The sequence below is a fragment of the Gallus gallus genome, chromosome 2 (genome assembly GCF_016699485.2).
Source record: "Gallus gallus isolate bGalGal1 chromosome 2, bGalGal1.mat.broiler.GRCg7b, whole genome shotgun sequence".
Lineage (NCBI taxonomy): Eukaryota > Metazoa > Chordata > Aves > Galliformes > Phasianidae > Gallus > Gallus gallus.
Genome location: NC_052533.1, coordinates 34079685 through 34092605, shown reverse-complemented (window position 1 = coordinate 34092605; position 12921 = coordinate 34079685). Strand labels below are relative to the sequence as shown.

The following is a 12921-nucleotide window of genomic DNA, read 5'->3' as shown; positions in this document are numbered from 1 at the left end:
CTGTAAAAGATCTGCTAAGGGAAAAAACAACTGTGTACTGCAGCTGAATACAAGTCAAAACAGAGGTGGGAGCCTCTTTTGGCAGTACCCATCAGGCTGTCCTCACAGTTTCAGAGAGGGTAGGAAAAGGAGGGGGAATTTACGCAACAATGCAGCCCAAAATAGGGCCACAACATGCCAAAATAGAAGGAAGTGAGACACACATTCCTCAGTATTCGTTTTCTTCTCTTCCCTTCATGTCTCTCCTCTCTCCTTAAATCTTTCAATTTTCCTTTTCCTTTCAGCTTTCCACCTCTTTCAGTTTAATTTTATTTTCCATCTGGGGAGAAAGAAGGTGATTAGCTTTGTTCTCTGGAAGAGCTGTCACTCTGCCACAGGGCATAGAGAGCAACATGATTGTCGTGGTAGGGGCTGTTATAAGGGTAATTGTAGGCTGTTTGGTTTCATAAGGACCTTTTAGCTAAGCTGTAAAGCAGAGGTTGTGTCTACTTATGATCATTAAAAATCCTTCACTGTGACCAATTACCCTGGTCAAACGTCAGTACTTATTTTCTGTGATCATGTTGTACATCTTTATGTATGGCTAACATCACAAAGTATATTTGACTCCAAGAATGTCAACAATTCAGTGGCTGATGACAAAGTATTCAGTATATACAATATTTCTGTTAAAAACAGTACTATGCAATCTTTGTTTGCATTAGCAACCCTATAGCAAATGTGCTCCCATGCTGGGAACATGTAGTGGCCGGGAACAGGCACCCACAAAAGAAAGGCCTTTTTCACCCATTCCCACTTCCCTTTGGTGCTGTTCACTTCTTTCTCTAGCCAGATTCCTTCCAGATTTTTTTCCAGATCCTCTTTTTAGTTACCATTTCCATAACTGAATCCCTCTCTGTGTCATAGCTGTAATGTGTAATGAAGCAACACTTTCCACCCAGCGTGTATGCCCACCCCACTTTGGCCACGAGCATGCCCTCTTTCCTTCTTCCCTCCTCCTACTTCTGACAGCATCCCTTGGCAGCCCCTATACGTTTATCCTTCCAAGGTGAATTAATGTAGATAATTAGCATGGTGGAAATAGTACAGTGAGCTATTAATTTAGTGGATCGTTTTACTGCCCCGTTCAATTTGTCTAGTGGCTGCAATCTGCTTTGACATTCTTTTTCCACAACAAAAGCAACAGCCTTAATGCTAAGGCAGTTTACACTGGATTTAGTTCATAGCTACTGTTACCAGCAGGTCTGGGGCTTTTCATGTTTGCTGCCATGACACTTCATTGTAGTAAAAAATGTTTATTTTTTCCAGAGTTCACAAGTGTATCTTGAAATCATGTATGCAAGGTTTTATTTGATGCTAATGTTATAATTGTGTAGGAAGCCAGGCCAGAAAGACTGCAGGAGAAAAAAAGAGAGGTTTGAGTCAGTGAAATCAGGCTGGATTTTAGTGTAGAGTCCCCTTTTCAGCTGAACAAACTATTTCACAATTTGGAAAGAAGATATTGCCCACCATGGGCAGACTGGTGCCATTCTTTCTCTCTCTCTCTCTTTTTTCTCTTTAACTGCCTTATTTTTGGAGCCCGTTCCATAGAGGCAGGGACAGCGCTGGCACCATGTCTCCAAACTCATGGATACAGGGAAAGAGACCCCACGTGTTGTACTGCAATCATGGAGGTACCGCAATTGCAAAGCTGCAGTCAGACCCACTTCTGGACAGCCTGCAAGGTTGTTACACTTTCAAGACTATCTGCTGACCAATCATACTTGGCTTCAGGGTCATGCCAAGGCTATTTATCAGGCAGATAAGAGATATCTATGTGCTGGTCCATATGAAGACCAGATAACCTTCAGGGCAACCACTTTTTCAGCGCTTTATGAATATATCACCTGTGAGGCAACTGATATGTGCAATCTCAAGCCTTCTTAAAAGGCCTCCCCATCATTTGTGCTATCAGTGTAAACCCTTGCTGTGAGAATTTTCCAGGCTGAGTGCTTCCGAACACATCGCATGCATGGCCCACCGCCCCAATAAGAGCCCAACCCAAAGGCCTCTGGACTGTTTCAGTGGTCAGCTCCCACATCTCTCATGGCATCAGCTGTACAAAATACATAGATTCCATATACACAGCAGTGTATGAATGTTCAAGTAATGATGCTGTATATTTTCAGAACCTGAACTTATTTCCACAATCTCTTGTATGCTAGCTTGGGTCGGGTTGAATATAATTGGCTATGTCATTTGCTTATACAGATTTACAGTGGGGAAATACTGTACAACACCAGACTGGTGGGAGTTAGGCACTTTGACATGTCAGATCTGGAACACTGAGGGTGTAGCATAGTTTTAATAACAGGCAATTTACATAGCACCATCTTGAAGACATGTGGCTTGATGCCAAAGAGGTTCACTCACCCCATAGCCGTCAACTAACCATATTTAATGCAAGAGAGGATTTAGCATCTCCCCAGCACCAGGGAGCCAGTCTGGGGGCTTCTCTGGTGGCTGGACTGCACAGCTCTTGTGCAGCTGGACAGACACTGTTCTGCTGCTCCCCTCTGCTGTTCGGCACAGAAAACAACACGATTCCGAGCCTGGCATTCTCCCCAGTCTCCAGAATATTTTCTGATTAGCTGCTTCTCTTCTTTCTTTGGAGCAGAAGGGACTGGGAAGTGTAGGGAAGGATGTCTTGCTTCAATGGGAGGTGTTGTGCTTGACAGCTGGCCTCAAATGCGAAAGGAAATGATGCTGATTTCCTATGCACTGTAATTCTCCTTTCTGACCCTTTTAAAGATAGGGAAGAAAAAAGGTAATTTGCTGGAAAAGCATAATAAATGTGACACAAAAACAGAATTGTGGCTGGAGAGATACTGCCTAGACGTGCAGTGCATGGAGATGGGCTGAGGGAAAGAAGCTTTAAAGGTTTAGAGTCAAGGTCAAATGGAGGCTGTGGTTCAGGTTCGGATTTAAAAATATTAAATTAACATGCCTTGCTTTTGCAGGATGTCAGTTCCTTTTAAAAGGAAATGTCAGAATAGAGTCTTTGCAGGTTTGGGCTGGACCACAAATAAAAAAATCACATGAAACTCTTCCCTCTCCCCTTAAAATGGCTCAGTGCTGAAGTTTCAGATTCCAGTTTAATTCAGATAGCAAGTGCAGTACGGAAGAAGGCATTACAGTGTTAGATAATTATAAATGATAAGCAATACCCTCAGAATTTTTAAGCCAGCTAGTTTAAGCAAAGGTTGCTTGCATAGAATTAATCATCCAAATTGTATTGACTTACTTTTCTCTCTTCACATCAAACCCTGCTGCTAAGACATTCTTTACATGTAGAAAGGAAGAAGTAAGCAAACAAACAAACAAAAATCCCCATTTATTTTGCTCCATGGTCCTGATACAAATAAGCAAAACATGTGCCTGGCCAGCAGCTTGGAGGGAAGACAGTCTTTGCTTGCTATCTTCATTTTTTCTCTCTTTTTGCTGGATCAGCCATAACTTACTGCATTTTTCTGAAGCGTGACTAGCATTTTACAAGTAAAGCACAATGTGCCAGTATTTCTGCAAATTCTGGTTACCTATACAACTCCTTTTGCTTTGTCCTGGTTTCATCAGGAATAATGCCATTAAGCTCAGATGGCTCAAATGTGAAAAGCTGGTGCATCCTCTATTTGAAACCAGAGGACTGTAAATGATGTGATGGTATCAGGACCCTGCCCACAAGAAAATGTCCAGGGTGGCGAGGGTTGCAATAGGGCTGGGCACTGACCTTTGTGCAAGACAAGCAGCGTTCCTGTCTTGAGCAAATTGAAAGATCTTTTCTAACCACTGAGTCAGCTGGTAGGATGCAGGGAGGAGGGATGTTCCTTTTCTGCATACAAGCACTGTGTCTGCTTACTGCTTTTTCCAGGATGGAGGGAAAAATGAACCCTGAGACTGGGAAAGAGCTGTGGAAGAGCATTGGTTTGCATGTAGATCATCACATTGAGGACTATTCTTTGTAAAGAGGGAACAAAAGAGGATTAGGTTCACACTACTCCGTTTACTGGACTCCCATTCTCAACTAAAGTGGCTGTACCACAACTTTATTTAACTTCAAAAACAAAGTGAACTTGCTCAAACTGAACTAGTTTAATTCTGGATGGAAGCATCCAAAATTATTACAGCTAAATGGATCCTCTGCAATTTCACACCCGTGATAAGTTTGGACAGATTTTCCCATATATCCCGATACACATAAACCCCAGCTACAGCAGATCTAGGGAACATTTTGCTTCTCTCGAACACATCCAGTAGATCAGAACCTTAATGTGAACAATCAGTACAGAAAACAACAAAAACGAACAACAATAATAATAATATGGCCACAGGCTGTAAGAGATGAAGTCACGTATTTTATACTCCCAGTTATCAGGTCCTCCACGATTCACCACTCAGAACAAAGATCAGATGCAGTTTTCTTGGAAAACACAGATCGCTGAAAGACATGTGAGTAGAGAGTGCCAGGCCTCTGTTAATTAATGGAGGCTGCATCTTGTCACTGTGACAAGTCGCAGTCAGCGTAATGTCAAAAACGTGCCTGCTGAAGGCGTGTGCTGAAAGCCAAGGTGGCAGGTTCCTCTTCCCTCTCAAGTAATGCATTGCCTTAAATTCAAAGTAGCAAGGGTTGATTACGTTTGGTTTCCAGTCTCTGAGCTTCCAGTGTTAAAGCTTTTCCATGTAACTTTTCAGATCAGAAGAAAGATATTTCAAGTAAAACTTCGTAATCCCATAATTTCAAGAGCAGAAGCTTGGAGTAAATCCCTGAATTTTCACTAGAAAATTGAAGTTCTGTATCTGTCTGCATCCCAAAGTCTTTCATTTAGATGGGTTATCATTCCTTATAATGTGCGCAGCACTGACAATGGTTATAAAACCCCTAGAAATCGTGGCATTTCCATTTATTTTCCTGCAGAGCTGATAGAACATACCTGTAACATGAAAGTACCATAGAAATGCAAGTTTATTATTTTTATAACATAACTCCTCAGCATCCAGGTCCAGAAATAATTTGAGTGGTGCCTATAGGAAAATCAGAACGCATTTCAGTACACCTGTCATTTTTGATATCTTAAGTAATCTTAAACAAAATTGCTGTGGCTTAGTGAGTGCAAAAAAAGCAACTTCTTATAATTTTCACCAAGATGGTAATACGTGTCTTCCCTCATTTAAATGAAATCTCTGAACAACACCTGGAATTTTACAAAGAAATCCTGCACTGGGGATTTGTATGCAGCATGCTTGCGTACCAAATGTCAGAGCTGCATGGGCAAGGACAGCAGTGAAATTTAAAAGGTGATGGATTAGACAGATGGCTAAGCAGAAGTGGTCTGCATTGCCATGGAGAAAAGCCTGATGCCATCCTCAGCAACCAGTCTTCAAGCTAGCAAGAGTCTGGCTGCTATGGAAGCATCAGAGCCAACCCTGGGTGTTGCAATATGCCAAGTTTCCAAGAAACAGATTGATGTACAGTGTGTACTATTTTTTATTTTCCTGAAGGAGGAGGGGAGAACTATCTATGGATTTGGGGCTGTCACTTGGCATTGAATTTTTTCTCATCAGTGCATTTATTGGTACCTACAAAGATTCTTTGGAATACGATATTGTGAATATTGGCACATCTCCCTTGGAAATTACTTATTTTCCCCTCTTCCTCCCTCCACCCCGAGGAGCAGGAAACAACTATATATATAAAACCTACTAATTTCTACTTACTGCTTTGTATTAAATCTGTGAGAAAGGTCCTATGCTCCTTCCTCTGTGACTGATAACAGTGTTAGTCTCTCTGTTTGTCAGGGAGTTTCACTGCATTTTTAGGGTCTCTGAGGGGACCGTACTCCCAAGTGACCCATGCAACAGCTAGGTAGAGCTTCAGGAGATCTCCTTGCGTCATGCCTAAATTTGTGACTGATTGTAACTGAGATTTGGAGACCAGCCTTCTTGGCCTCGAGTAACTGCTGAGCAATTTGGGATTAAAGAAAATGAGAATTCTCCCTGTCTTTCTGCCTTCCGGAAATGAAATTCTCTGGAGATGTAAAAATCTACCAGAGAGAGTTTACACAGTGATTCAGCCTGCAACTGCAAGGAGTGAGTAGCAAAATAAAGATAACTGAGCCAAATGAGTTTTATTTCTGACCATTGCTTCTTCTAAAGCAGTTGGTGATTGTGAAAGTTTCCAGTTAATCTGCAAAAATGAAACTGCCTTACAGTAATCTGAATAATACAGGCAGTCCATGGTATGTGAGCAGCGTGTTTTAAGTGGCAAGCCAAAAGAAAGGTGAGAACACAAAGAACCGCCTTGCTGATTCATCGAACCAGTGGTGCTGAACTCTTGGTAGGACAAAAGGCTAAGGCTAGAGTAGAGCAAAACACTAGTAAAGGCTGAAGCCTTGGCAAGATAATTAAAATGTAGCCTGCGAGGGAAGTGTCCAGCTGCAGCAAAGCCCAGAGAGAGTGAGCATCTCTGAGACCTTGCCCCTGGTAGCAGACTTGAGGTGGTGCAAGATGAGTTCCTCTAAGAATTTGAGGCATCCAGTGTCAGGGGAAGGAAAAGTCATGTGCTATAGAGGTGGAAGCAGAAATGGTGTAAACAGCAGCTCAGCAGTGTTCTCTTGCATTGCTTGGGCCTAAGCTATTACAGCTGAAGTCACTGCCAGCCCAATTTCTGGACTGTAAAACATTAAATCTCTCCCCAGCCCAGAACCTCAACCTCCACCAGGGAGCAGATCCTGCTAAAGGAAGACACCAGGCTAAGCCACTTTTCTTGTTTCAGCAGAGGAGATAAGACTTTCTGTAAAATAGCTCCCAGTCTTGGACCTGGACTTGATTTTTAGGAAATCCCTCATTGTAAAGATTGATGAGAAGGGTGTCATCTTTTCCTGCAAGCCTCCTATCTCCTGGAGCAGGACCACAGAGACCCCAGATCCCCTGAAAAGTGCAGGAGGAAGACAGAAAGAGGCTGAAGGAGGAGGTGACATCTCATTTGCGGGTGAGGGGGTTGCTGGCACAGGCAGCCTCAATGGGCCCAGATCTGGCCAGCAACTGCCACACTCCCATTGGGCCTTGTAGAAAACATGCAGCTTCAATAGAGAAAGTAATACTTCTGGTATGGCTGTGGAAAGGAGAGTGAGGGAAAAATGGATTAGGAATGAACCGTTATTGAGCAACGCTACAAGCTCAGTGTTCTGTGTAAACAGAGCATGGTTTTGTGCTCATGGCAAGCAGGGGATGGATCCAGGAAGCTGTGTTAAATTCTTGGCACCGTTTCTGGTTCACTCAGTGGCCTTTGGGAAATAACTTAATTGTGGGGTCCTGTGAAGCGCTGACCGCACGCTGAGGAGCATTTCATTCCTCAGAAATGATGGGGGTTTTCTGGAGCAGAACAGGAGCTCAGCTCTTCACAGGATCCGGATGTGGCTCCCTTGTCTTTGTATCTTGTGTGAAAATTGAATTCGAAGATTTAGGGGATCTGATATCCTTATCATCTGCAAAGCAGTTGGAAGGGCTTGGTGGAGATCTGTGAGGAAGCCAGCTAAAAAGGTCTGTAATTGAATTAAAGAATGGATGGGCTTTATTGAAAGGAAGGGGAACAAAACCACTCAGGCATATGGGCTCACATTGTGAAACAAATTACAGGCTGACACATCGACTAATAATCTGCGCTTTGGTGCAATAGACATGAATAACTCAAAACCTGGCAAAGGGGAGCTGGGAGTAATGGGGGAAACGTGTTTTCACTTAAACCAATCCCAAAGCCACTGGCCAGGCCATGTGAAAGTCAGCCTTAGTCAGGTGGAAGGGGACTCTATATGTGCCTGGTTTCTTGGATGTGTGAGCAGAGGGACTAAGGGTTTTCTGGCTGGAGGTGAGGCAGATGCTGCCAGCCAGCACTGAATAAAGATATCTGCCCATAGCTGGCAAGTCATGTATGAGCCTGGCTCCCGTGCTCTTGGCCACCAGGAGTGTATTCTTCCTAGGAGCAATTTCTCCACAGTGTCTCACTCTAGTAGAAATGGAGAAGTCTTTCTAACACAGTGGTTCCCTCCCCCTGCAGCAGGGACAGCACTTCCCTGCCATGGGCCTGTAGAGCTCCTGGTGCTCAGGCATGAGGGGCCCAGGGGCCAGGTCAGCGCTCATCAGCTTCCCATGGGGTAAGGTTAAAATCTGATCACACAGAGATCACAGGACTTTTTGTTTGTTTGTTTAGTTCTGTACGCTTGGGAATTCAGTGTTTTTTCAAGGCCAGAAGTGTAGATATCCTCAATCTACCAGATTTTCCCAGCCTTCCTGTGCCAAGCCTGTAACATTCTTTGTGTTCGTCCACTGATCCTGTGTTTTTTCCTGGGCTACCCTGTCTTCAAACAGACAAGCCTGAAGCATCGAGCAGCAAGGCCCAGAAAACATCAAGAAAACGCGTATGTTCAGCTGCATGTAGGTTGTATGTTCAGAAATCATCCCCATGAATGTGGCTGTGTTAAATGAATTTGTTTCTTGACATATAGTTGTCAAGGAATACTTACATTAAAAAACGAGTTATGTTTTTAAGATGTTATGATAATTTCACATATAGGTAGATTGATTGATAGATAGATGCATAGACATGGGCACACACTGGTAGAAATTATGTGTTGATATTAAAAAGGCATTAAAAACTGCTTGCTGTTTAAAATTAGAGTGCATATTGTGGCAGAACTCTTCCCTGTCTGCATGAGCTCTGTTGCTCTGTGCTCATCTTGCCTTGGCTTGCTGGGTCTCTGTGGCTGCTTTCTTTGTTCTCAGCGCTCTTCCGTGCACAACCATTACACTCTGAGTTATTTGTTGTGTTTCCCTGATTTGTGACATTATCCATCCTGCCTTCATACTGTGCTGGTGATAACATGTTTTGTGTAAGTGACACCGCCATATGCTCCCTAAATTGTTTGATTTTACTGTATGTCTAACTGAAGAGATTTGGAAGAATTCATTTGCCTCTTTTTTTTTTTTTTTTTTTATTATGGAGCTGTGATGTTCCAGAAGCTCCATAAAGAGAGGACTCTTATAACTGTGCTATGAGCCACTGTTGTTGAATTAAATTGAGGGAGGCTGATGCAAATGAAAGCAAAATTTGGCCCCATCTGTTCTACATGGATTAGTTCCTAAATAAGGAAAAACAGACAGAAAGAAAATGACATCCAGAGTTTTATTTTTTGTGGGGATTTAATTTTTCAGCTTCTGACTGAGGACAAGTAGTCCCCAGTACTGTGATTTTTAGAGAGGCATAATAAAGGTGAGCAAAAAAAGAGACAAAAGAGGTAGTGTTTAAGCACTGGAAAATGCTGCATGGTCTCAAAGAAAGGAAGAAAGATGTATTATTCCTGAGTATGTTACCTGAATAACTGCAAATCTGTTGGCCCTGAGGATGCCACTTCCTGCCCTTGGGGAGCTGTTCCTCCCCAGCACATGAATGGGCTCCTCATTAGGGTCTGCTCTTTCCTGCTGCGCCAGAGCTCTCCACTTCACAATGAACAGGCTTCATGTGGCTGTAACATGCGGTTCATGTCACTTCTTAGATCTATGGAGGTAGTGCTACAATGACCCAAGCTTGTTAGAAGACAATAGGACAGAAACTGCATTAGGACAAGAGCAACATGTTAGTGTACTGATCTCTAATGTGCTTTATGGCAATGGACAAGCAAGTGCTGTTATAAGCAGTGTTTTAAATACTGTTGCCTGGGAAAAAGAAACTCTTAAAAATCACAGTCCATCTGTAGTTTAAAAGAAAACATAGATGGTATTAAAGTGGCTCTCTGGGAATAGTGGTATCCAGGTGTTTCCTTTTGTGGCTGTTCTTGCACAAATCTGCATTGACTCATGCAATCGCACTGCCCACTGAAACAGACTCACTGGCTGCACGAGATTAGGTACAGGCAAATAAAGCAGTCAAGCACTCTGGCCCAAATGTCCAAGCCTATGCATATACATTGGATACAAACAGCCTTATTTTTCAGAAGATGCTCAATACTTCCAAATTGCCCCGAGATAAATGGAGTTGCTGCAGTTCTCTGGCAGCAGCAAAATGAGCTCAGCCCTAGTGCAGATCAGGCTGTTCAACCAGGCAGCATGCCCTGACATGGGTAGAGAAGACCAAGAGCGGACCTCTGTAGTCTTACCATTTATTGAATGCCATGAACAAGACACCAGCTATCACATCAAAGTTAGGGGTTTTGTGGGGAATGGAGATGTGTAGTGGCTAGATTATCACCCATCTCCAAATGCCCTCAGGCAGGGAAGAGCTCTATTTACTTTCAAAAGGGACTTAGAAACCAGATCTTGAATTATTTGATATGCAACGAATATATTCCTTATCCTTTTGAAGCACAGGGCAAATTTAGGAACACTTCATGTGGATTTCAGATGACTCAGAAAGATATTTATTAATTTTTAAATACCTATTTCTCTGCTGCAGATATCTCTCCACTTGACTGCAAATACTTGATTCTACTATAATGAAATACTTTTGATTTTGTAATATCAACATATGACTATTCACACTTATCTTATAAGGTCCACTCAGTATGCTGGTACTACTGGAAATTATGCTTTATGAAGTGTCAAATTTTTAAGCAAAATTATTTATGAATAATTTATTTTTATAATGCAAGAATGTGTTATACTTCACAAATCTTAAGCGATTATCTTCATATTAAAAGTACACATCGCATCATAATGAATTCATCACATCCCAGCACCTCTGTGGTTTACCTTTCTTAGTATTATTGGAATACATTCATTTCAATTCAAAATATATATGGAAGTCCCGGCTCAATTCCTGACAATATCCAATGATATGAAATGTTCCATTTAAATTATAGGCATCTGATTTGGGCTTTATTAGCTAAGTTTCCATGCACTTGTATTCTCAACTCAATTTAGCAGCAAAAAAACCTAAAACCGTAAAAAGAGCCACAGAAATATCCCAGGTTTTGTGTTCTTTGTGGAAAAAGGGTTTGTTTATTTTAAAGGAGTCTATAACAAATCATCTTCATCTGAAGTAAGAAGATCATCTTGCCCTTTATCCTGGAAGCACATCCACATTTGTACTTAAATCTACCGCCATGAATAAGGGTACACCGTACAGTGGGGCTGTGTGTATTGCAGAAAGACCAGGAAAGGGATTGGGGAACAAAAAAGAAATGTTTTTGATTGAAGGGTTGAACGGGAAATGTTTAAAAAAAAAAAAAAAAAGACTGACGGTCTGTTAGTGTTGAGAGATGAAGAGAGGGAAACTGAGTCTCTGGCAGCAGAGACGGAGAGAACTCAGGCAGTGCCACAACTGAAGCGCCATCCCTTGTCTGACTATAAGCCAGATCTCGTGTGGGGGTTGAGATACTTCTTATTAGAGCAGCCATGACACCCCTCATGCAAGGAATTTTAATTCACGAGCACTCAGAATATATGTGGAACATCTGCTTTATTTTGTTCCTCCATCTCTGAACAGAAAGTAATCATTAAAAACCTTTCTGATATAATGAGCACTCTATCAAATTTTCCAGGAGCTCTCATTGCTTCTAAACATCCCAGGTAATTACTGTGCTGGGGACTTGCCATGCCCATGAGCTCACCTTGAGATCAAACCATTAATAGTGGGGCTGATACTCATTTGAGACAGTCTTGAGAAAACTGTGATCAGTCACTTCAAAAGCCTCCAGTAAAAGAAAGCTCGTATGCATCTGCTGCCTTCCTGCAGTAGCCAGCTTACCAGTTCCAGAACAGTGCTCCTGCTGATCATATTTGTGGAGGAAGCACATAGAAACCAAAGTAAACTGTGGAACCCAGGAGAGCCTGCAAACACAAAGACTACAGAGATAACAGAAAATAATTAAGATTGTAGCTGGGTGCCTTCCTCTGACTAAGCCGTCTCAGTTGTGCCGTGTAACAAGTGCAATCTTTGTCAGCATCTCTCACCCAGAACTACCTTCAAAGGCAGCTTCAGCTTCTCAGCTGGGCAGCATGGAAATGCAGCCCCTTTTCTAAGAAAACTGTTAGAACGAAGAAGTTTCTCAATAGCAGGGAATAAGCCAGACGTCAAGACTGGATTATGATGGGCAGTGCCCCAAGTGGAGCAGAGGTCAGTCACTAACCTCAGCAGCTCAAGGCCCAAGTATTTGGGTAATGAAAGTGAGGAGAAAAATGTCTGACCAAAAACCATGGGACAACTCCATGTCTCTTAAGCAATCCTGTAGGCTCCTTGGTTGACATGGGGCACCAAGCACTTGACACTGAGGGACATGATTTAGTGGGCATGGGTGATGGGTTGATGGTGGGAGTAGATAATCTTTGTGGTCTTTTCCAACCTTAAAAATTCTATGATTCTATGATCTCTGCACATGGACGGCCCAGGGAAGCCACTCTGATTAACACGGGAAGATGAAAGGTAGAAAGAGTCTTGCAGAAAACCTCAGCTACCACTAGGATCAAATGCATATGGAGGCACAAGACCGATTCAAACCTGTGCCAGTGTGGTATGGATCCCTCCAGCTGATCTACCAAAAGTTTTAACCTGTTTTAATGCTCAACTTAACAGTTTGGTTCTTAGCGGAATCTGTAAAGGCTGTAGATACTTTGTACTCTTGTTCATAAATGCACACTGTCTGTATATCAAGCTAAATATTAGCCACGCATTGGCTGGATTTACCTTGTCCAGGAATCAGATATATTTGGGGATGTATGATGAGTTATATTATGCATCCCTTAAATCTTATTAAAATCGATTTCGCAGTTTAAGTACTGAACAGATCTGGGCAAATGATCAAGACAATTTCCCACAGAATTAATAAAACAAACAGCTTTTGGCAACTGGATCTGTGAATAAGAAGCATTTCTCAGAAACCTGCTGTTCAAACATGA

General features: G+C 42.3%; 1 long non-coding RNA gene across 2 annotated transcripts in view; it reads left to right on the top strand.

Annotated features, from left to right (window-relative positions):
* Positions 1–12921, top strand: part of LOC101751380 — a 107405-nt gene that overhangs the window by 69661 nt on the left and 24823 nt on the right. The window lies entirely within an intron of this gene.